This window comes from Panthera leo, chromosome D2, assembly GCF_018350215.1.
Source record: "Panthera leo isolate Ple1 chromosome D2, P.leo_Ple1_pat1.1, whole genome shotgun sequence".
Classification (NCBI taxonomy): Eukaryota; Metazoa; Chordata; class Mammalia; order Carnivora; family Felidae; genus Panthera; species Panthera leo.
Genome location: NC_056689.1, coordinates 62,563,104 through 62,579,880, shown reverse-complemented (window position 1 = coordinate 62,579,880; position 16,777 = coordinate 62,563,104). Strand labels below are relative to the sequence as shown.

Genomic DNA, 16,777 nt, shown 5'->3' with positions numbered 1-16,777 from the left:
TCAGACCTTTCCCATCATGGAACTCCTAACAGTCTTTGATACCACGGCAATTCCATCCTCCCTGAAGCGTTCTCTTCCAGGGCTTCCGTCACATCACACTCATCTAGCCTTCCTTTTCATCTGTTTTGAATACTCAACTTTCTCTGATCTCTATAATATGACCACTCCTTGGGGCGCCTGGGTGGCTTAGCTGGTTGAGCCTCTGACTTTGGCTCAGGTCATGATCTCACAGTTCATGAGTTCGAGCCCCTCATTGGGCTCTGTTGCTGACAGCTCAGAGCCTGGAGCCTGCTTCGGATTCTGTCTCCCTCTCTCTCTGCCTCTCCCCCGCTCACACTCCCTTTCTCTCTGTCAGAAATGAATAAACGTTAAAAAAAAATTTATAATATAACCACTCCTCAACCCTCAGTTGAGGGTTTTTATTCAACATACCGTTCCTCAGGGACTTCTTCCAAGCTTTTTTTTTTTTATTATTATTATTGCTATCTTTCTGGGGACAAGTCATAAATTAAATCTCAACCTGAGGTCTCCTCTCGTCTCAGCCTCAGCTTCCTGGCAGATTTCTCTGTCTGAAGGTCCACAAACACCTCAAATTCAACATTCCTCACACTGTACCTCCTCCCAGCCCTACCCATCTCCCACTGTGTCCTGACTCAGTTACTGTTTCTACCAATGATTCAGTATAAAGCCAAAAACCCAAGATTCAGCCTTGACTCTGCTTTTCTACTCACCTCCTAACATTAACTTGTGTTTGAACCCTGTATATTTTACCTACTAATTAACTCTAAAATCAGATCTAGTCTTCTCTCTCTCTCTCTTTGCCCATTATAACTGCCTTAGCCCAAAATGTGATAATTTCTGCACTGCATCACTGTAAGACCTTCTAGACAACCTCACTGATGTCACATAGCCCTGCCCACCCCCCACCCCCCAGCAATCTACTTTGTACACTGTGACCCCAATAATTGTACTATATAAAACTTATTTGCTTCTGACATTTCCCTACTTAAAACCATTCGATGACTTATCACTGATCTTCCCATATATCCTAAAATCCTTAAAATAGCCTGACAAACTCTCCCCTGCTTATGTCTCTGGCTTCAGCAGCAGCAGCATAGCCCTTTTGACCTTTATTATCCAGCTACACCTAGCTTCTTTGAGTTCCTAATGTTTGCTGAGTGACTGAATGAGCAAACGGGTTTATTTCCTCTTACAGATTTTCCTGCCTTTGGCTATAGTTTCACCAGTTGTTAGGGCTACTTCTTACCACGGTCTGAACCACAGGGCCCAGAGTACAAAATAAAGCCAAAACCCATACCCATACCTCATCAAATAAAACTATTAATGGCAGGATTTTTTAAATGCTACTTATAGTACATATCACTATTACAAAGTAAGCTTTAAAATAGATTCAATCCCTTCAGCTGCTAAGATTCATAGTCCTTTTCCTCTTTTATTCCTTTACAGCTTCCAAGACAAGCTTACTTTCTTTTCCCCAAATATTTGCTTTGGCTTCATTCAAATAAGTTATTACTAGTTATCAGCAAATTTTTAGGGAATGGATGCTGTATAATATTTTTTCCATTCCTATATGAATAATCCAGGGGAAATGATCTGAGATGGGTTTTTCATAGACAGAAGAGAGTCTCTGCCCTTGGGGCTATGAAGGGGGAGGGGCAACTGAGAAAAGCACCCCTCTGCTGCCCTTGAGGAAACCTCAGAGGACATATCTATCCTCCTCACAAAGTCTAAGAGGACAAACACTGAGGAAGAATGAGGCTTTCATCGCAGCCCTGCCCTGCTCCCACCATGTGCTGATGGGCTACATAACAGGCAATGAAATCATTTTTCCCCTGGTGCAGAGAAATTAAACTGCTTATTTTATGCAGGTATAAAAAAGCTTCATGCCTATGATTTTAATTAGAAGATAAGACCAACATCATAGATGGACTTTATTTTATATACCATGAGTTACTATGTACTGAATAATGGTTACCATCAAATATCTAGTGCAATGTATTCTCTTCCCCTAGCAGTTTCCTTCTGGGCACATGTGCACACACACACACACACACACACACACACACACACACACACATAAACACACATCCACACACAAACGCTGCATATATGTGCACACATACCGGTTCACACATACATCAATGCTACATACGTATGGGCACACACACATACACACATGCACACACACATCAACCCATACACAAATGCTGCATGTATGTGTGCACATGCACACTCACACATCAATGCTGCATATATAGGTGCACACACATGTACACATACACACATTAATCCGTAAACACTGCATATATATGTACACATACACCCTCACACATACATTGATGCTTCATATATGGATGCACACACATCCACTAATGAATTCATATATAAGGCACATTGACACCGTGTGGTGGTCTTAGAGAGCTTTTACTGGCAGGTGTACATTTTTATTGCAACCTTTCTCTGACATTCTCATCAGAATCCCTTTCATATACTTTGATATCACTGCCAGTGTCTGTATTCAGTCCTAGCCTCTGAGAAGAAGGAGATGAAGGGAAACAGAACCCTGTATGTTCTGGATTTCAAGTCTGCACTGGCCACACTACCAGATACTTTATCAAAATCTCACACAAGTCAAGTGACAAAAGTATCATCAGTTGCATTGATAAGGAAACAGAGGCTCAGAGGAGGAAAGCAACTTTCCCACTGCCTCCTCTGATCGGCTCAAATGCCACCACCTGCACCCAATACTAACACGTTCCTGGACCTTGAAACCACAGCAAGTTAGTATCTTTATCAGTGGAAGAGCAGAAGTCAGAGGAGCAAGTCTTCATTCATCCTTTTCTTAAGCATCTCTACGAAAGTCACCAAAACAAACAAACAAACAAACAAACAAACAAACAATGTAGCTTCAAGAAAGCCCTTTTCTTCCTGTGACTCATATCCACCTCTGGCCAAGAAGCCAAGAAGAATTAAATGAGTAGAAATACAAAGAGGAAATATATGTCAGTGCAGAGGAGGCGGAGGAGGAGGAGGAGGAGAAAAAGAAGGGAAAGAGGAAGAAGAAGAGGAAGAAGAAAAAGGAGACCATAATAGTAACATAAATATAATGTGAGAGCAAATACCTCGCCAGAAGTTGACTCAAGGTAAAATATGGGTATTGTATATTAATGTATGACATATGTAAAGAAAATCATGCCATATCCACCCAAATTTTTACTGCTAAGCAAGGATTTCAAGCACAAATGCATAAGAGGGCAAAATCAGGTAAAATAAGTGAGTGAAGCAAAAAAAAAAAAAAAAAAGCAAGACAAGGAGTGGTGAGGAATGTGCCAGCTTGGAAGGTGCACACCTTTTCTTAAAATATTTAAAGTTAGAGTTTTAAAAAAATGTACCCAAATTAAATATGTCTGCAGCCTGAATTTCTGAACTAGGCATGTGATTCTTGGCCAAGCTACAATACTACTGAAATCAAGAAATGTAAAACCCTTGCCCCTTAATTTTTAATTACAGGTATAGAGGTGTAAAAATCAATGTCTGTGAGCTCTGCATTTGTGAGATTTTGACAATATGAGCAGAGAAGAGCTTCCCTTGGAGATTTTTGTTTTGTTTTATTTTGCTTTTGCTTCCTTTTTGCTTTGATTTTTTATCCAGCTTGTCCTAACATAAGATCTGCAGTGGGTGTATGTGTGTACTGGAAGGGGAAAAGGGTATTTCAACTATGGTTTAGCAGAGTTATTATTAGTATAGGCTCTGGGGACAGGTGGTTTGAGTTCAGATTCTCATTCTACTACTTTGCATGTAAACATGAGGATATTACTCAATTTTTCCAAGTCTTTACCTCATCTGTTAACAGGAGATAGGGGCGCCTATGCAGCTCAGTCAGTTAAGCATCAGACTCTTGATTTTAGCTCATGATTTCGCGGTTGTGGGATCTAGTCCCACCTTGGGCTCCATGCTCGGTGTGGAGCCTACTTGAGATTCTCTCTTGCTGCTCTAAATAAATACATTGCTCTCTAAATAAATAAATAAATAAATAAATTCTTAAAATAAAAGGAGATAATAATCATATCTAACTCACAATGCTGTTGAGAGGATTACATGAGATAATGATTCCAAGAGCTTAGCACAGGCCCATAACTGCTAAATAAACATTAACCTTCATCTTTAAATCACCCAGGGTAAGAGCACAACTTAAGTCAGAAGCGATGCCAAGCAGGTTGGAGACAAATTGAAGCAATTTGGGGATTATGTGCCTCCCTCTTGGCTCCCATGATTCCTGAGCTTTGTGGATGAAGATGAAACGGATAGGTGGTAGGGAGAGAGGGGAGTTGCTGTTCGGTGAAAAGAGTTTCAGATGTGCAAGATGATAAAGTTCTAAAAATCTGCTGTACAACATCCGTGCTTACAGTTAATAACAGTGTATTTGTACAATTTGAAGAGTTTGATAAGAGAGCAGATCTCACGTTAGGTGTATTTTTTTTTTTTAACCACAATTAGGAATACCATGAAAAGGTAAAAGAGAAAAAAGAAAAAACAACTACATTTTACATGTGCTTTACACTGCTGGTAATTTTTAAGAAAAACACTTTATTAGCAAATATCAACACCGCCAAAATGAACACCAATCAGTAGGTAATTGGGAATTTGCTAAATTTGTTTGTGGCTTTGAATGAATGACCACTCTCCTCTCTTCAGTGCAAAGCTCCAGCACATGAAAGATTAAACACATCACTGCCTTAGGGGTGAAAACCTCATATAACTGGTCTCTATGGATCTGGCTGTTTACTGTATGTGAATTGTCTGTATCTAAGATTAGAAATGGACAAGGTTTAGAGTTCACCAACATTTAGAATTTTTTTTTTTTAGTTTGTAATGTTTTTTGCAGGAAATTCCTCAGGAATTTGAGTAACAGCACCCCTAATTTTCATGGGGTTTTGCAAATCACAAAGGACACGGGTGAAGGTCAGGAATCAGGCAGGGGCTGTGCTTAGTCTTATGCTTTCACAAGCCTGTCAAGTTTATTTATGCCTAAACCAGTCAAAATTAGTATCGAAGAGGTCACAATCCTCCCCACAACTCTTTCCAGAATGCACCCTTTCCTGTTGTTTGGCAAGTCTTACAATATCACCAGTGAATATGTCATTTCATTCAATTGGATCCTCTCTGGTCTGTGTGCCATCTATAAAGTGGGTGAAAGCTAAAGGTTTCTCAGTTTCTCGCTCTGCCAGAGAACCCGGGAGTGCAAAGGAACAGATTGTTGGTCAATGCTTTGAACATGGTCTCAGAAGACAAGTAGATTCTCCTCTGAATGGAAAAGGAGAAATGCTATAATTTACTATATAATTGAGTCTTAATGGGAGATGCTTAGCACAGTTAGTGTTCAATAAGAAATAACAATAGTATCAATACAAGCTCACAAAGAATATAAGAAAGATGTTCTTTGAGCTGACCCCTAAACCACTGACGTAATTGATATATTGTTGAGTATTGACTTATACACAAATAGAGCCTGTTATAGATAAGGCTTTTAATCATGATATAACGATATACCAGCATTCCCCTCCACTGCCATCCGTCTACCCATCTCTCTGTATTTCTGTCTATCCATCCATCCATCCATCCAACACCTCCTCTTGTATCAGTTGCTCTCAACGGGGGCAGGGTGGGGGACATGATGCCCCCATGGACATTTACCAATGTATAAAGACACTGTAATTACCACAACTGGGGGCAGCAGAGGGAGTTACTGGCATCTAGTGATTAAGGCCAGAGGTGTTGCTAAACACATCACAATGTACAGGATAGCACCCTACAACAAATAATTATCCAACATAAAATGTCAACAGTACTGTTGAGAAACCTTAATCATAATATATGCATAATGTATATAGACATATATATACATATAAATCCTATATTGAAAAAAATATAAACTACATACATTTTACAGATGCACATCAATGCATATTTATGCATATACATGTCTCTTTCACCTATTGCCATTTATGCATGTCATTCACTTTGCCAAGATTAGACTCCCCATCTTTCTACCCAACCCATTGTATTAAGCATATTTCTACTTGTCCTTTAGAATTTAACATAAGTACCACCAATAAAGCAACAGCCATCGAGGCCAATCAGGGAGGAAAAAGCACAAAAACAACTCAACTACATAAAACAAACTGGATTAAAAAAATGGGCAAAGTACTTGAATAGACATTCCCCCCAAATATGTATATGTATGTATGAATATATATGTGTGTGTGTGTGTGTGTGTGTATAACTGGCCAAAAAGTACATGAAAAGATGCTGACCATCACTAATCATTAGGGAAATGCAAATAAAAACCACAAATGAGATACCACACCTCACACCCACTGGGACAGCTATGATCAAAAAAGACAGAAAATAAAACTAGAAAATAACAGGTGTTGGTGAGGATGTGGAGAAAATGGAACCCTTGCACACTGTGGGCATGTGGGAATGTAAAATGGTACAGCCGCCATGATAAACAGTATGGTGGTTCTTCATAAAATGAAAAGTGGAGTTTCAAATGAACTAGCATTTCACCTCTGGGTATATACCCAAAAGGACTGAAGCAAGGTCTCAAAGAGATGCTTGTACACCCATGTTCATAAAAGCATTATTCACAACAGCCTAAAGCTGGGAGCAACCCAAATGTCCATTGATGGAGGAATGGATAAACAGAACGTGGCATATACACACAATCAAATATTATCCAGTCGTAAGAAGGAAAGCAGTTCTGACATACACTACATCATTATGAAACCCAAGGATGTTACGTTAAGTGAAATAAGCCAGTCACAAATAGACAAATACTATATGATTCCACTTACATGTGGTATCTAGAGTAGTCAAATTCATGGAGACTGGGAGTAGGATGATGGCTGCCAGGAGCTGGGGGAAATGGAGAATGAGGAGTTGCTTAATGAGTAGAGACTTTTAGTTTTGCAAGATGAAAGGAGTCTGGACACTGGCTGCACAACAATGTGAATGCATTTAACACCACTGAACTGTACCCTTAAAAATGGTTTAAGATGGTAAATCTTATGTTATGTGCCTCTTACCACATTTGAAAAAAAAAAAACAACACAGAAGTAAAGATATACAGGGGCAGTTTGGTGGCTCAGTCAGTTAAGTGTCTGACTCTTGATTTTGGGTCCGGTCATAATCTCACAGTTCACAGATCTCGTGATTCTGAGACCAGCATCAGGCTCTGCACTGATAGCAGGGAGCCTGTTTGGAATTCTCCCTCTCTCTCTCTGCCCCTCCCCAGCTCATGCTCCCTCTGTCTCTCTCAAAATAAATAAATACACTTTAAAATAAATAAATAAATAAATAAATAAATAAATAAATAAATAAAACACACAATTAGGCACGAAATGACATAGAACAACGTGCTGAGGAAAATTTAAAACCAATCAAACAAACACATAAACACTATTTACTGAGTCTTTATGCCAGGCTCGATTATAAAGACTGGAATTAGAGCAATAATCAAACCAAATGAGAATCCCTGCCCTCAGGGAGCATACATGCTAGGGGGAGAAGAATACATAGTAAGCAAACAAATAAGTAAAATCTGTAGCTTATCAGATGGTGACAAGTCCTTCAGAGCCAAATAAAGCAGGAAAGGAGACCAAAAGTGCAGAAGAAGCGAGGCTCACTTTTGGCAGAGGGTCAGGAAAGGCTCCCTGGGAAGGTGCCATCCGAAAAAGGCTGTAGGAGTGCAGCGAGCTAGCGCAGAGGGAAGGAGGCCCAGTGTTGGAAAGGGGGTCTGTAGGTGATAGAAGCACCCTGGCTTGACCGCAAGTGATCTGGAAAGCACTGGTGGGCTCGGAGCAAGGCACTGATAGGCCAGGGTTTATATTTTGATCTTTTCACTGCGGCTGCCATGCTGGTTGCATAGAGGATCCCAGGAGGTGGGGAACAGCAACATTATCAGAGTCCCCCACCATTATGACCCAGAGGGAGCGGCTGTTGGCCCGGGCTAAGGCGAGTGCTGAGGTACTGAGATGTGGTCCATTTCCGGGTACATTTTATTTTATTTTTCTAAATGTTTACTTATTTATTTAGGGAGAGAGAGAGAGCACATGAGAGCAGGGGAGGGGCAAAGAGAAAGGGTGAGAGAGAATCCCAAGCAGGTTCCGCCCTGCCAGCGCAGAGCCTAACCCAGGACTTGATCTTGCAAATAGTGAGATCATGACCTGAGCCCAAACCAAGAGCCAGATGCTTTAACCCACTGAGCCATCCAGGCGCCCCTGGGTATATTTTAAAGGAAAAGTCAAAAGGGTCCATTTACAGATGACATGCGCAGTATAAGAGAAAGTGAGGAGAGCCACTAAAAAGTTTTCTACCTTAGGGGCACCTGGGTGGCTCAGTCAGTTAAGCGTCTGACTTCAGCCTGGTCACGATCTCACAGTTTGTGGGTTCAAGCCCTACATCACTCTCTGTGCTGACAGCTCAGAGCCTGGATCCCACTTTGGATTCTGTGTCTCCCTCTCTCTCTGCACCCCCCCCCCCCACTTACACTCTGTCACTGTCTCTCTGTCTCTCTCTCTCTCAAAAATAAACATTAAAAAAATTTTTTTTAAGTTTTCTACTTTCTGTGCATCTTGATGTTGCTTATCATAATCAAAATCTGGAAATAATTCAAATTGCCTGATAGGATTTTGGCCTGAAAAACTGGGAAAACAAAACCAGTGTTTATAAGATAGGAAAGCCTGTGGAAGGGCAGGCTGGGGGCCTTGGAAATAAAAAACATGATGGTAGAAAGGCTAAGTTTAAGATGGCTAATAGGCATCCAAAAAAGGCTGTTAAGTAGACAAGTGGTAGACAAGGCTTATTTTCAGAGTGGGCTGGACTACAGATAAGAATTTAGGGGATATCACTGTTTGATACCATTTAAAGATGTGAATCTGGGGGTGCCTGGGTGGCTCAGTCGGTTAAGCGTCCGACTTCGGCTCAGGTCGTGATCTCATGGTCCATGAGTTCGAGCCCCACATCGGGCTCTGTGCTGACAGCTCAGAGCCTGGAGCCTGCTTTGGATTCTGTGTCTCCCTCTCTCTATGCCCCTCCCCTGCTCATTCTCTGTCTCTCTCTGTCTCAAAAATAAATAAAAACATTTAAAAAGATAAAAAAAATAGATGTGAATCTGGAGGCAACAAGACAGTAAATAGAAAACTGAACCTTCTGCCCTGCTTAAGGGTCAAAGAGAAAAGGGGGCACCAGAAAAGGAGTGTAAGACGGCAAGGAAAACCCAGAGAGTGCAGTGTCCTCAAAACCTTGAAACCAAGGTAAGACAGAGTCCCAGAGAAAAGAATATTCAACTGTGACAAATGCAGCTGACACTTAAGTAGGATGAGCACTGAGAACTGACCACTGAATCCGGCAACATAGAGGATATTGGTGACCATGGCAAAGGCAGTGGGGTGAAGGAGGCAGACACTCAGTGTTGAAGCAAGGATAAATTGGCAGGACTGTTCTGGAAACCAATGTGGCAATATGGAACCAGACTCATAAATATTCATAACTTTGATCCTGTCATTTCTCTTCTAGGAATCTGTCCAAAGAAGCCATCAGGGACCCAATAAAAGGCTAATGCACCTATATGATCATCTTAGTGTTATTTATAATAATAAAAAATTGGAAACAACACAAATATCTGATAGAATGATTAAATAAAGTAGGTTAAACCCATTCAATGGAATATTATGCAACCATTCAGTATGGATTCAAATAGTTTTATGACACGTGAAAAATAATCATATGCTCAAGCAGTATACATAAGAGCAGGCTGAAAACACATAAAGCATAATCTCAATTTTGTTAAAAATTGTTTATATCTCATGCCTATATTTATGCATAGATAAAACAACTTGAAGGAAAAACTCAATACTTGTCAGTAAATACTATTATGTGGCAAGATCATGAGTAATTTTCTTTTTTTTCTTTACATGCTTCTATTTTCCCCATTCTGCAATGAACTGACATTACCTTTGTAATAAGGTTTTCCCCCCTCTCTCCATGCACACACATGCACACACACACTTTTTGTCGTTAGCCCTTTCAAGAATATCAACAGGATTATGCTACCCATCGCCTACCCTTAAAAAAACTGGGAAGATGGGTAATTATCTGTGTACACTGTGAAGCACTCCTCTGAGCACAGGGAAAGGATGCAGTGAAGGCAGGACAGTGAGAGGACCTCAATAGAGATAGCAGCAAGAGGACCTCCCAACTCAGGACTGGGATTCCTGACCTGCCCTCTGGAGCAGGACCCTCTGGTGCCCACCTACCCTCCAAACTTTACCCAGCCCACCTTGCACTGCGTGACGGATCTCCCCAAGGCAGCTCTGAATACGGTGTTTCCTCCCAAGAAGAAACTCCCGTATCCTCTACATGTCATGGAAACCAAGCCTGGCACCTCAGACCCTTCACAGTTGGGTTCCCCTGTTGCTCTCAGGCGTGACCACTATGACACAATCAAGCATTCCCCAAAAAAGTGTTGTTCAAATCACTGTCTTACCCTAACACTCCTATCTTTGCTAATGCTATTCTCCAACCTGGAAAGTCCCAGCATCCTCCCTTCCCACACTTCCCTCCAAGGCCCATTTTAATTCCTTCCCTTTCCCGAAGCCTCCAGAATACTCCAACAGAATTATCTCTGCCTTCTACAAACTCCATTGGCAAATTAGTTATCACAATGAACTATGGTTTTATGTTTAAAATAGTTGAAAACTTCTAAGTAGCATTTTTGTATATTTACAAATATTAGTTATATTTCGTTTTGCTTCTATTCATCTCACTTGACCACCCAGATGTTAAGTTCCTCAAAGGCAGAGAGCTTCACTCATATCACACTCTGGTTTTCTCTGCTGGGCTCAGTAAAGCACATGTTCAATAAACATCTGAAGCATGGCTGAGGGAAGCTCACACAAGGGTTTCTGAGTTGGCTCGGCCAACTACTCAGTCCACCGTATTAGTGGCTTACCAGTGCCCTAGCCAGAGAAGACCACACCGTCTGAATAAAAGTGGTCGGCAAAACTTTTCCCTGAAGCACTGCTGGTGGCCCAGGCAATACCAGCTCCAGCTGCAATATCACCACTCAGTCCCTCTGCCAATCCAGTTCCTCTCTTGTGGAAATACCAAGTTAACAAATCAATAGCCATATTATATTTTTCAGCAAGATTCCATTTCCAGTATTTTAAAAAAGCAAGTCCACCCCTGAGAGAGAAGGAAATGGAAGTTTCATAATTACAAAAAATAATGATAAAACTGAAGTCTACAGGATTTGAGTTAGAAGTAATTTTGATTACTTTTGTTGAATTTCTTTTCTTTCTTTCCGTCTTTCTTTCTTTTTCTTTCTTTCTTTCTTTCTTTTTCTTTCTTTCTTTCTTTCTTTCTTTCTTTCTTTCTTTCTTTCTTTCTCTTTCTTTCCTTCCCTTCCTTCCTTCCTTCCTTCCGTCCATCCGTCTGTCCTTCCTTATTTGAGAGAGAGAGAGTGAGTGAGTGGGGGAAAGGGGCAGAGGGAAAGAGAGACAGGCTCCATGCTCAGCATGGAGCCTGACATGGGGTTTGATCCCATGACCCTGAGATCATCACCTGAGCCGAGATCAAGAGTGGATGCTCAACCAACAGAGCCACCCAGGAGCCCTTGTTGAATTATTTTTTTTTAATTTTTTAAATGTTTATTTATTTTTGAGAAACAGAGACAGAGCATGAGTGGCAGAGGAGGACAAAAAGAGAGAGGGAGACACAGAACTCATAGCAGGCTGTTAGCCTGTGCTAACAGCACAGAGCCTGACGCAGAGCTCGAACCCACAAACTGTGAGACCATGACCTGAGCCAAAGTAGGACATTTAACCAACTGAGCCACCCAGGCGTCCCTGAATTATTTTTAATGTTTTGTTCTGGTTTGATGTAGGGGCTTTGATTTGTTCATTTTGTCTTTGGCCACATCAGGGGCACTAAAGAAAGATGCAAACCCCACTGTAGACTCCCGGCATCAGATGGAGTATGCTGTGACACGGGTTAGATGGGTATAAGGCATGGGATTTGGCATAACGTTGTCACAGGCATAGATAATAACTGGGTGCTTTGGGAAAGGTTTTGACAAATATCAAATCAGTTGCATCAAGATCATCCAAGGTTTTGCTATTTCAAGCATCCAAGTTGCAACTGTGCATGTCTGGGAACACGGCGGAGCCCCAGAGTTAAGAATCCCTGCTTCAAATCATAAAATGAGAAAGCCAATGGCTACATGAAGAGACAGAGGAAAAATGCTCACCAGCATGCATACCACCTACTACAAAACAAATCCTAATTTATAAGCATTTAAATCTGTGTGGGAAGATCCTCAAAAGATTCCAGTGCACAGGGATGGTAAATAGAAATTAATTGCACAGTACCCACTATGACTAATTTAAGAATTGCAGATTGTCACGGATACAGTATTTATTTAGTGTGCTATCTTTAGTGTTTAATTCACTGAACATTAAAAAAAAAAAAAGGACAAGGGCTTTCGTAAGTTCACCTGCTAATCTTATTTTTCCTTTTGGATCTTATTTGTTATGTGAGAAACCCCTGACTGAGGCAATTTTCAGAGCCCTAACCCTCCATATTTGGGAAAGACTCTTTCAGTCAGGAGAGGGAAGACAAGCTTTAGGTTATCATGAGGAAAACAATCAGGGGAGCAAATATGCTTAGAAATACCCCATGTTGTGGTCAGGTTGGAAGACACTGTTCAGTCAAGAGATTCATTGGCACTGGTAGCAAGGTCACTGCATTCAGGAAGCACCACGCTGACCACTGAGAATGTTGATACGTTAGAACTCAACTCACCACCCCCCAGTCACTGTCCCCACTTCTTTGGAGGGGCAGGAAGGAGCTCACATTCAGCCAGATGTTAGATGTGATTAACAATGAAGAGGCAATTTTCCAAGGCAACAACGCTTTGGGGTTGAACCATGTAAGAGTCAAACAATAATAACTGATGGTAGCTTCAATCTTTCACCAGTACAGTAGCTGGCCTGAGGAAAGGGAAAGGGGGCACCAATCCCATTCTTCCAGGGGACAGATATTCAGCTACCAGAAAGAGGATAAACAAAATGGAGCCAGACCACGCAAGGAGTTGGGAGATCCTTGAAGCAGTTGGTCTGTGCTTTCTAACCGCAGCTCAAGATACCTTCTCTGCACACCTTCACTTTCAAGCAGGGCTAAACAATATCACAGGCTTTGCATTGAGTTTCACAGCTTGCTAAGTCTTTCCACAGATATTCTCTCCCTGATTCTCTCTCTCTACTCCCTGGGAAAGCCAGGGCAGGTATTATTGCCTACTGTATTTGTTTCTGGTTGCAGGGAACAGATTACCACAAACTTAGTGGCTTGAAACAATATAATCTCATATCTTACAATTTAGATGTCAAAAGCCCAAAATGCTGGGCTTTTATCTTGCTGGGATAAAATCAAGGTAGAAGCAAGGCTCAGCCCTTTTCTGAAGGCTCTGGGTGAGAATCTGTTTTCTTGCCTGGCCCAGCCCCTAGAGACTGGCTGCCCACATTCGTCAGCTCATGGCCCCTTTCCATCTTCAAAGCGAGCCATGGCCAGGCCAGTCTTGCTCCTATGGGTTCACTCTGACTGCTCCCTCCTTCTTCCCATTTGAAAGATTCCTGTGATGACAATGGTCTATCTAGAGGATCCAGAGTACTCTCCTTATTTTAACATCAGATGATGAACAGCCGTGATTCCATCCAGACTTGAATCCCCCCTTTGCCATGTGACCTAACACATTCTCAGATTCTGGGGATCGGGACATCTTTGGGAGGCCAGGATCCTGCCCGTCACACCCCATTCTACAGGCCAGGACCCACCACAGCCAGGGCTGAGCAACTTGCTGGCAGTCACAGCTAGTCACCAAGTGTGAAAACTGGGCTCAAACTCAGAACTTTACCTCCCGAGGTGAGTGCTCTCCTTCTTGCTCGGCTGCCCTGTGCTGGCCACACAGTAAAAATGAGCAAGATGACACAGCAAGGGAATGACAAAGAGTGCATGGGAATAAAGGCGGCAAACAATCAAACTGAAGCATTTCCCAGAAAGGTCTTTGCCCACCATCCTCCCCTTTTTGTGTCCGTCCCTGCAGCTGCAAATCTGACCCCGTGATCCCCAAACAAAAGAGAATGTGGCCGCATGTGTGTGTATTTCTTTTTCCTGCAGGGTTTTTAAGCCTTCCTGTTAGCTGTTTGGTGATGCTTCCTCTCTTTCCCAACGTGAAGCAGGACAGGAGGGGACAGAGAGGTGGCAATTTTGCCATGCAGGTACTCTCTGTAATGACCCCTCATCCTGTGCCAGGTGGTCCCCAGGCAGGAAGGAAAGAGAAAGCCACAATAACAATCACAGACAAGCAGAGGGCCTTGTAGGGAATGACATAATGATGAGCCCCAGCTGCCTCAGTCAGGGAGGGCGGGCAGAGACAGGAGAGGGGAGGCTGCCGGTGAGAGACAGAGGTGCCTAAGGGGGGCAGTTTTCTACTTTGTGCCATGACTGCTCTGAGCCTGTGTGTGTGTGTGTGTGTGTGTGTGTGTGTGTGTGTATTTTCTTTCCTTCCTCATCACTCAGAGGAAGAAAACACACACCACACATCTCCTTGGAAACTTTCTGTTGTGGTTAAGGACCAAGCAGCACATTTGTCAAAAGGTCCAACTGCCACTTTGGATTCCAAAGCTCGGCAAAGGATCCACCCCTATGGTGATTTAGATTAATTGCTTCTCATTAAGGGCCAATAAACAAACTGCATTCAGTAGCTCCTCTCCGCCATGGCCCACTGTGGCAGGGTATAATTGCCGAGAGGGGAAGCAGAGACACGCCGGAGAGTTGTCAAATGTAATTTATAGGTTTTTAAGATCTAATCATTTTCTATAATATTAGATTAAATGACAGCCTATATTAAAGAGGAAATTACATTTCACCTTGCTTTCTTCGCTTTTCCCTCCTTTTCTAGCTATGGTTTTCACAAAGCTCTAATCCCACAGCAAAGGGCCAGAAAACGTCCTTGACAATGTACTTGAAAAGGATCAGCCAACGGCTTTTCCTGCACCCAGCAGTCTGTCCAGAGAAGCAGGACAAGAGATAAATGGGAACATACTCTTAGCTAAGCCAACTCTATCCAGGAACCTGCGGAGTCCCTTCCTCCTTAACTTAAGCCAGAGCTGTGTCATTTTAGCCCCTGACCACATTCACCACAGCTCAAGAGCATTTATTTTGGTGTTTGTGAGGGAGAGAGTCCTGGAACCAAATCTTACAAAATATCACCCCCTTTAGATTTGGAATCAAACAGAGTCAAATCCCACCTCTGTTGGTCTACTGGTCAGCTCATTTATTAGCTCCCTGACATCAAAGCTTCAGATTTTCTCTGTGAAAAAAAAGATGGAATCGTGCCCAACCCCAACATCATGGTGGGTTTAGAGGAGAGAATGAGAGACAGAAGCAATGTCTGGAAACCTCCTGACATATATTGGCATTTGGCAAATGTCAGGGCCTTTCTTTCCCACCTGCTCCCCAAGGCCGTTGAGAACAGATGTTCTCAGCCAAGATGGGGGATAAAAGCAGACAATGAGTTTGTGGAAGAAGGGGGGGGGTCACTCAAGTTGCACAGCTGAGATGAAGCAAAACCCCACAATGTAAAGATTGATAGCTGCTGTTGTAGAAGGTGTCCAACCTCCAAAGCACAAGGAAGGAGCAGGTGACAGCCATTCGTGACTGTCTGGCATATTCAATGGCAGATTACAGAGAACCAGCTCTTTGGCCTGGAGGCCACAGTGCTTCACTCACAGGTGCCAACAGAACTTTCCAACCCGAACCCCCAGAATGCTTATACTCTTTAAAAGAATCACCCAATTCATTTTTTCCATAAGCATCCTGCTTCCCCGTCTTGAAGCCATTGCTGAGGCCGTTCCTCTTTCTGGAATGCTCTTCATTGCACTCTGTACACCCAAACCCGATATGTCACTTAAGGCCATACCAAAAGTCGTCTAAGAAATCTCCATGGATTCCTCCCTCTTCACTCTGTTGTGCTTTATAGAGCTTACAACTAGCTGCTTAAGTTATAGTAAAACTGTAAGATTTTTCATGGCAGAGAGATTTCCCCTCATCTACTTATTCCCCTACACAGTCCAATTTGGTATCTTACAGAGGGAGCTCAAAAGACCTACTGCTCTGCTCCCCGTGGCTGCATTCATGAGCCCCGCCTGAGGGAGCAGCCCCTGCCATACTAAAGAACTCCCAAATGAGGAGGGAAAGGAGTCTGGCAGCGCCTCGAAATGGCTCATTTTTTTTCACAAGAGGCGTTAGTTACCTCTGCTCTCACTACATTCATTGACCAAAGCCAAGTCATTGGGCCGAGCCTACCCCCATTGAGAGATGGTGTACGATCCTCCCAGGGGACAGCCCTGTGGCAGGGGGGAGGCAAGAAATATTTTGTACAAATAATAGACTCAAATTCAACTCCTCGATATACATTCAAATGAGTCAAAAACAGATACTCAAATAAATAGATGTGCATTCGTGTTCACAGTAGCACTATTTATAAAATGTGGCCAAGACATGTGGAAACAGCCCAAATATCCATCAACAGATGAATGGATAAACCAATTACGGGACCTACACATAGAACATTTTTCAGCCGTGAACAAGAAGGAAGTATGGATACATGCTACAGTATGGATGAACTTCAAAAACA

At 42.4% G+C, this 16,777-nt stretch overlaps 1 protein-coding gene across 9 annotated transcripts in view; it reads right to left on the bottom strand.

The window, feature by feature from the left end:
- The window catches only part of SORCS3 (sortilin related VPS10 domain containing receptor 3), a 590,282-nt gene that overhangs the window by 278,533 nt on the left and 294,972 nt on the right, over nt 1-16,777 (bottom strand). The gene's annotated exons all lie outside the window — the stretch shown is intronic.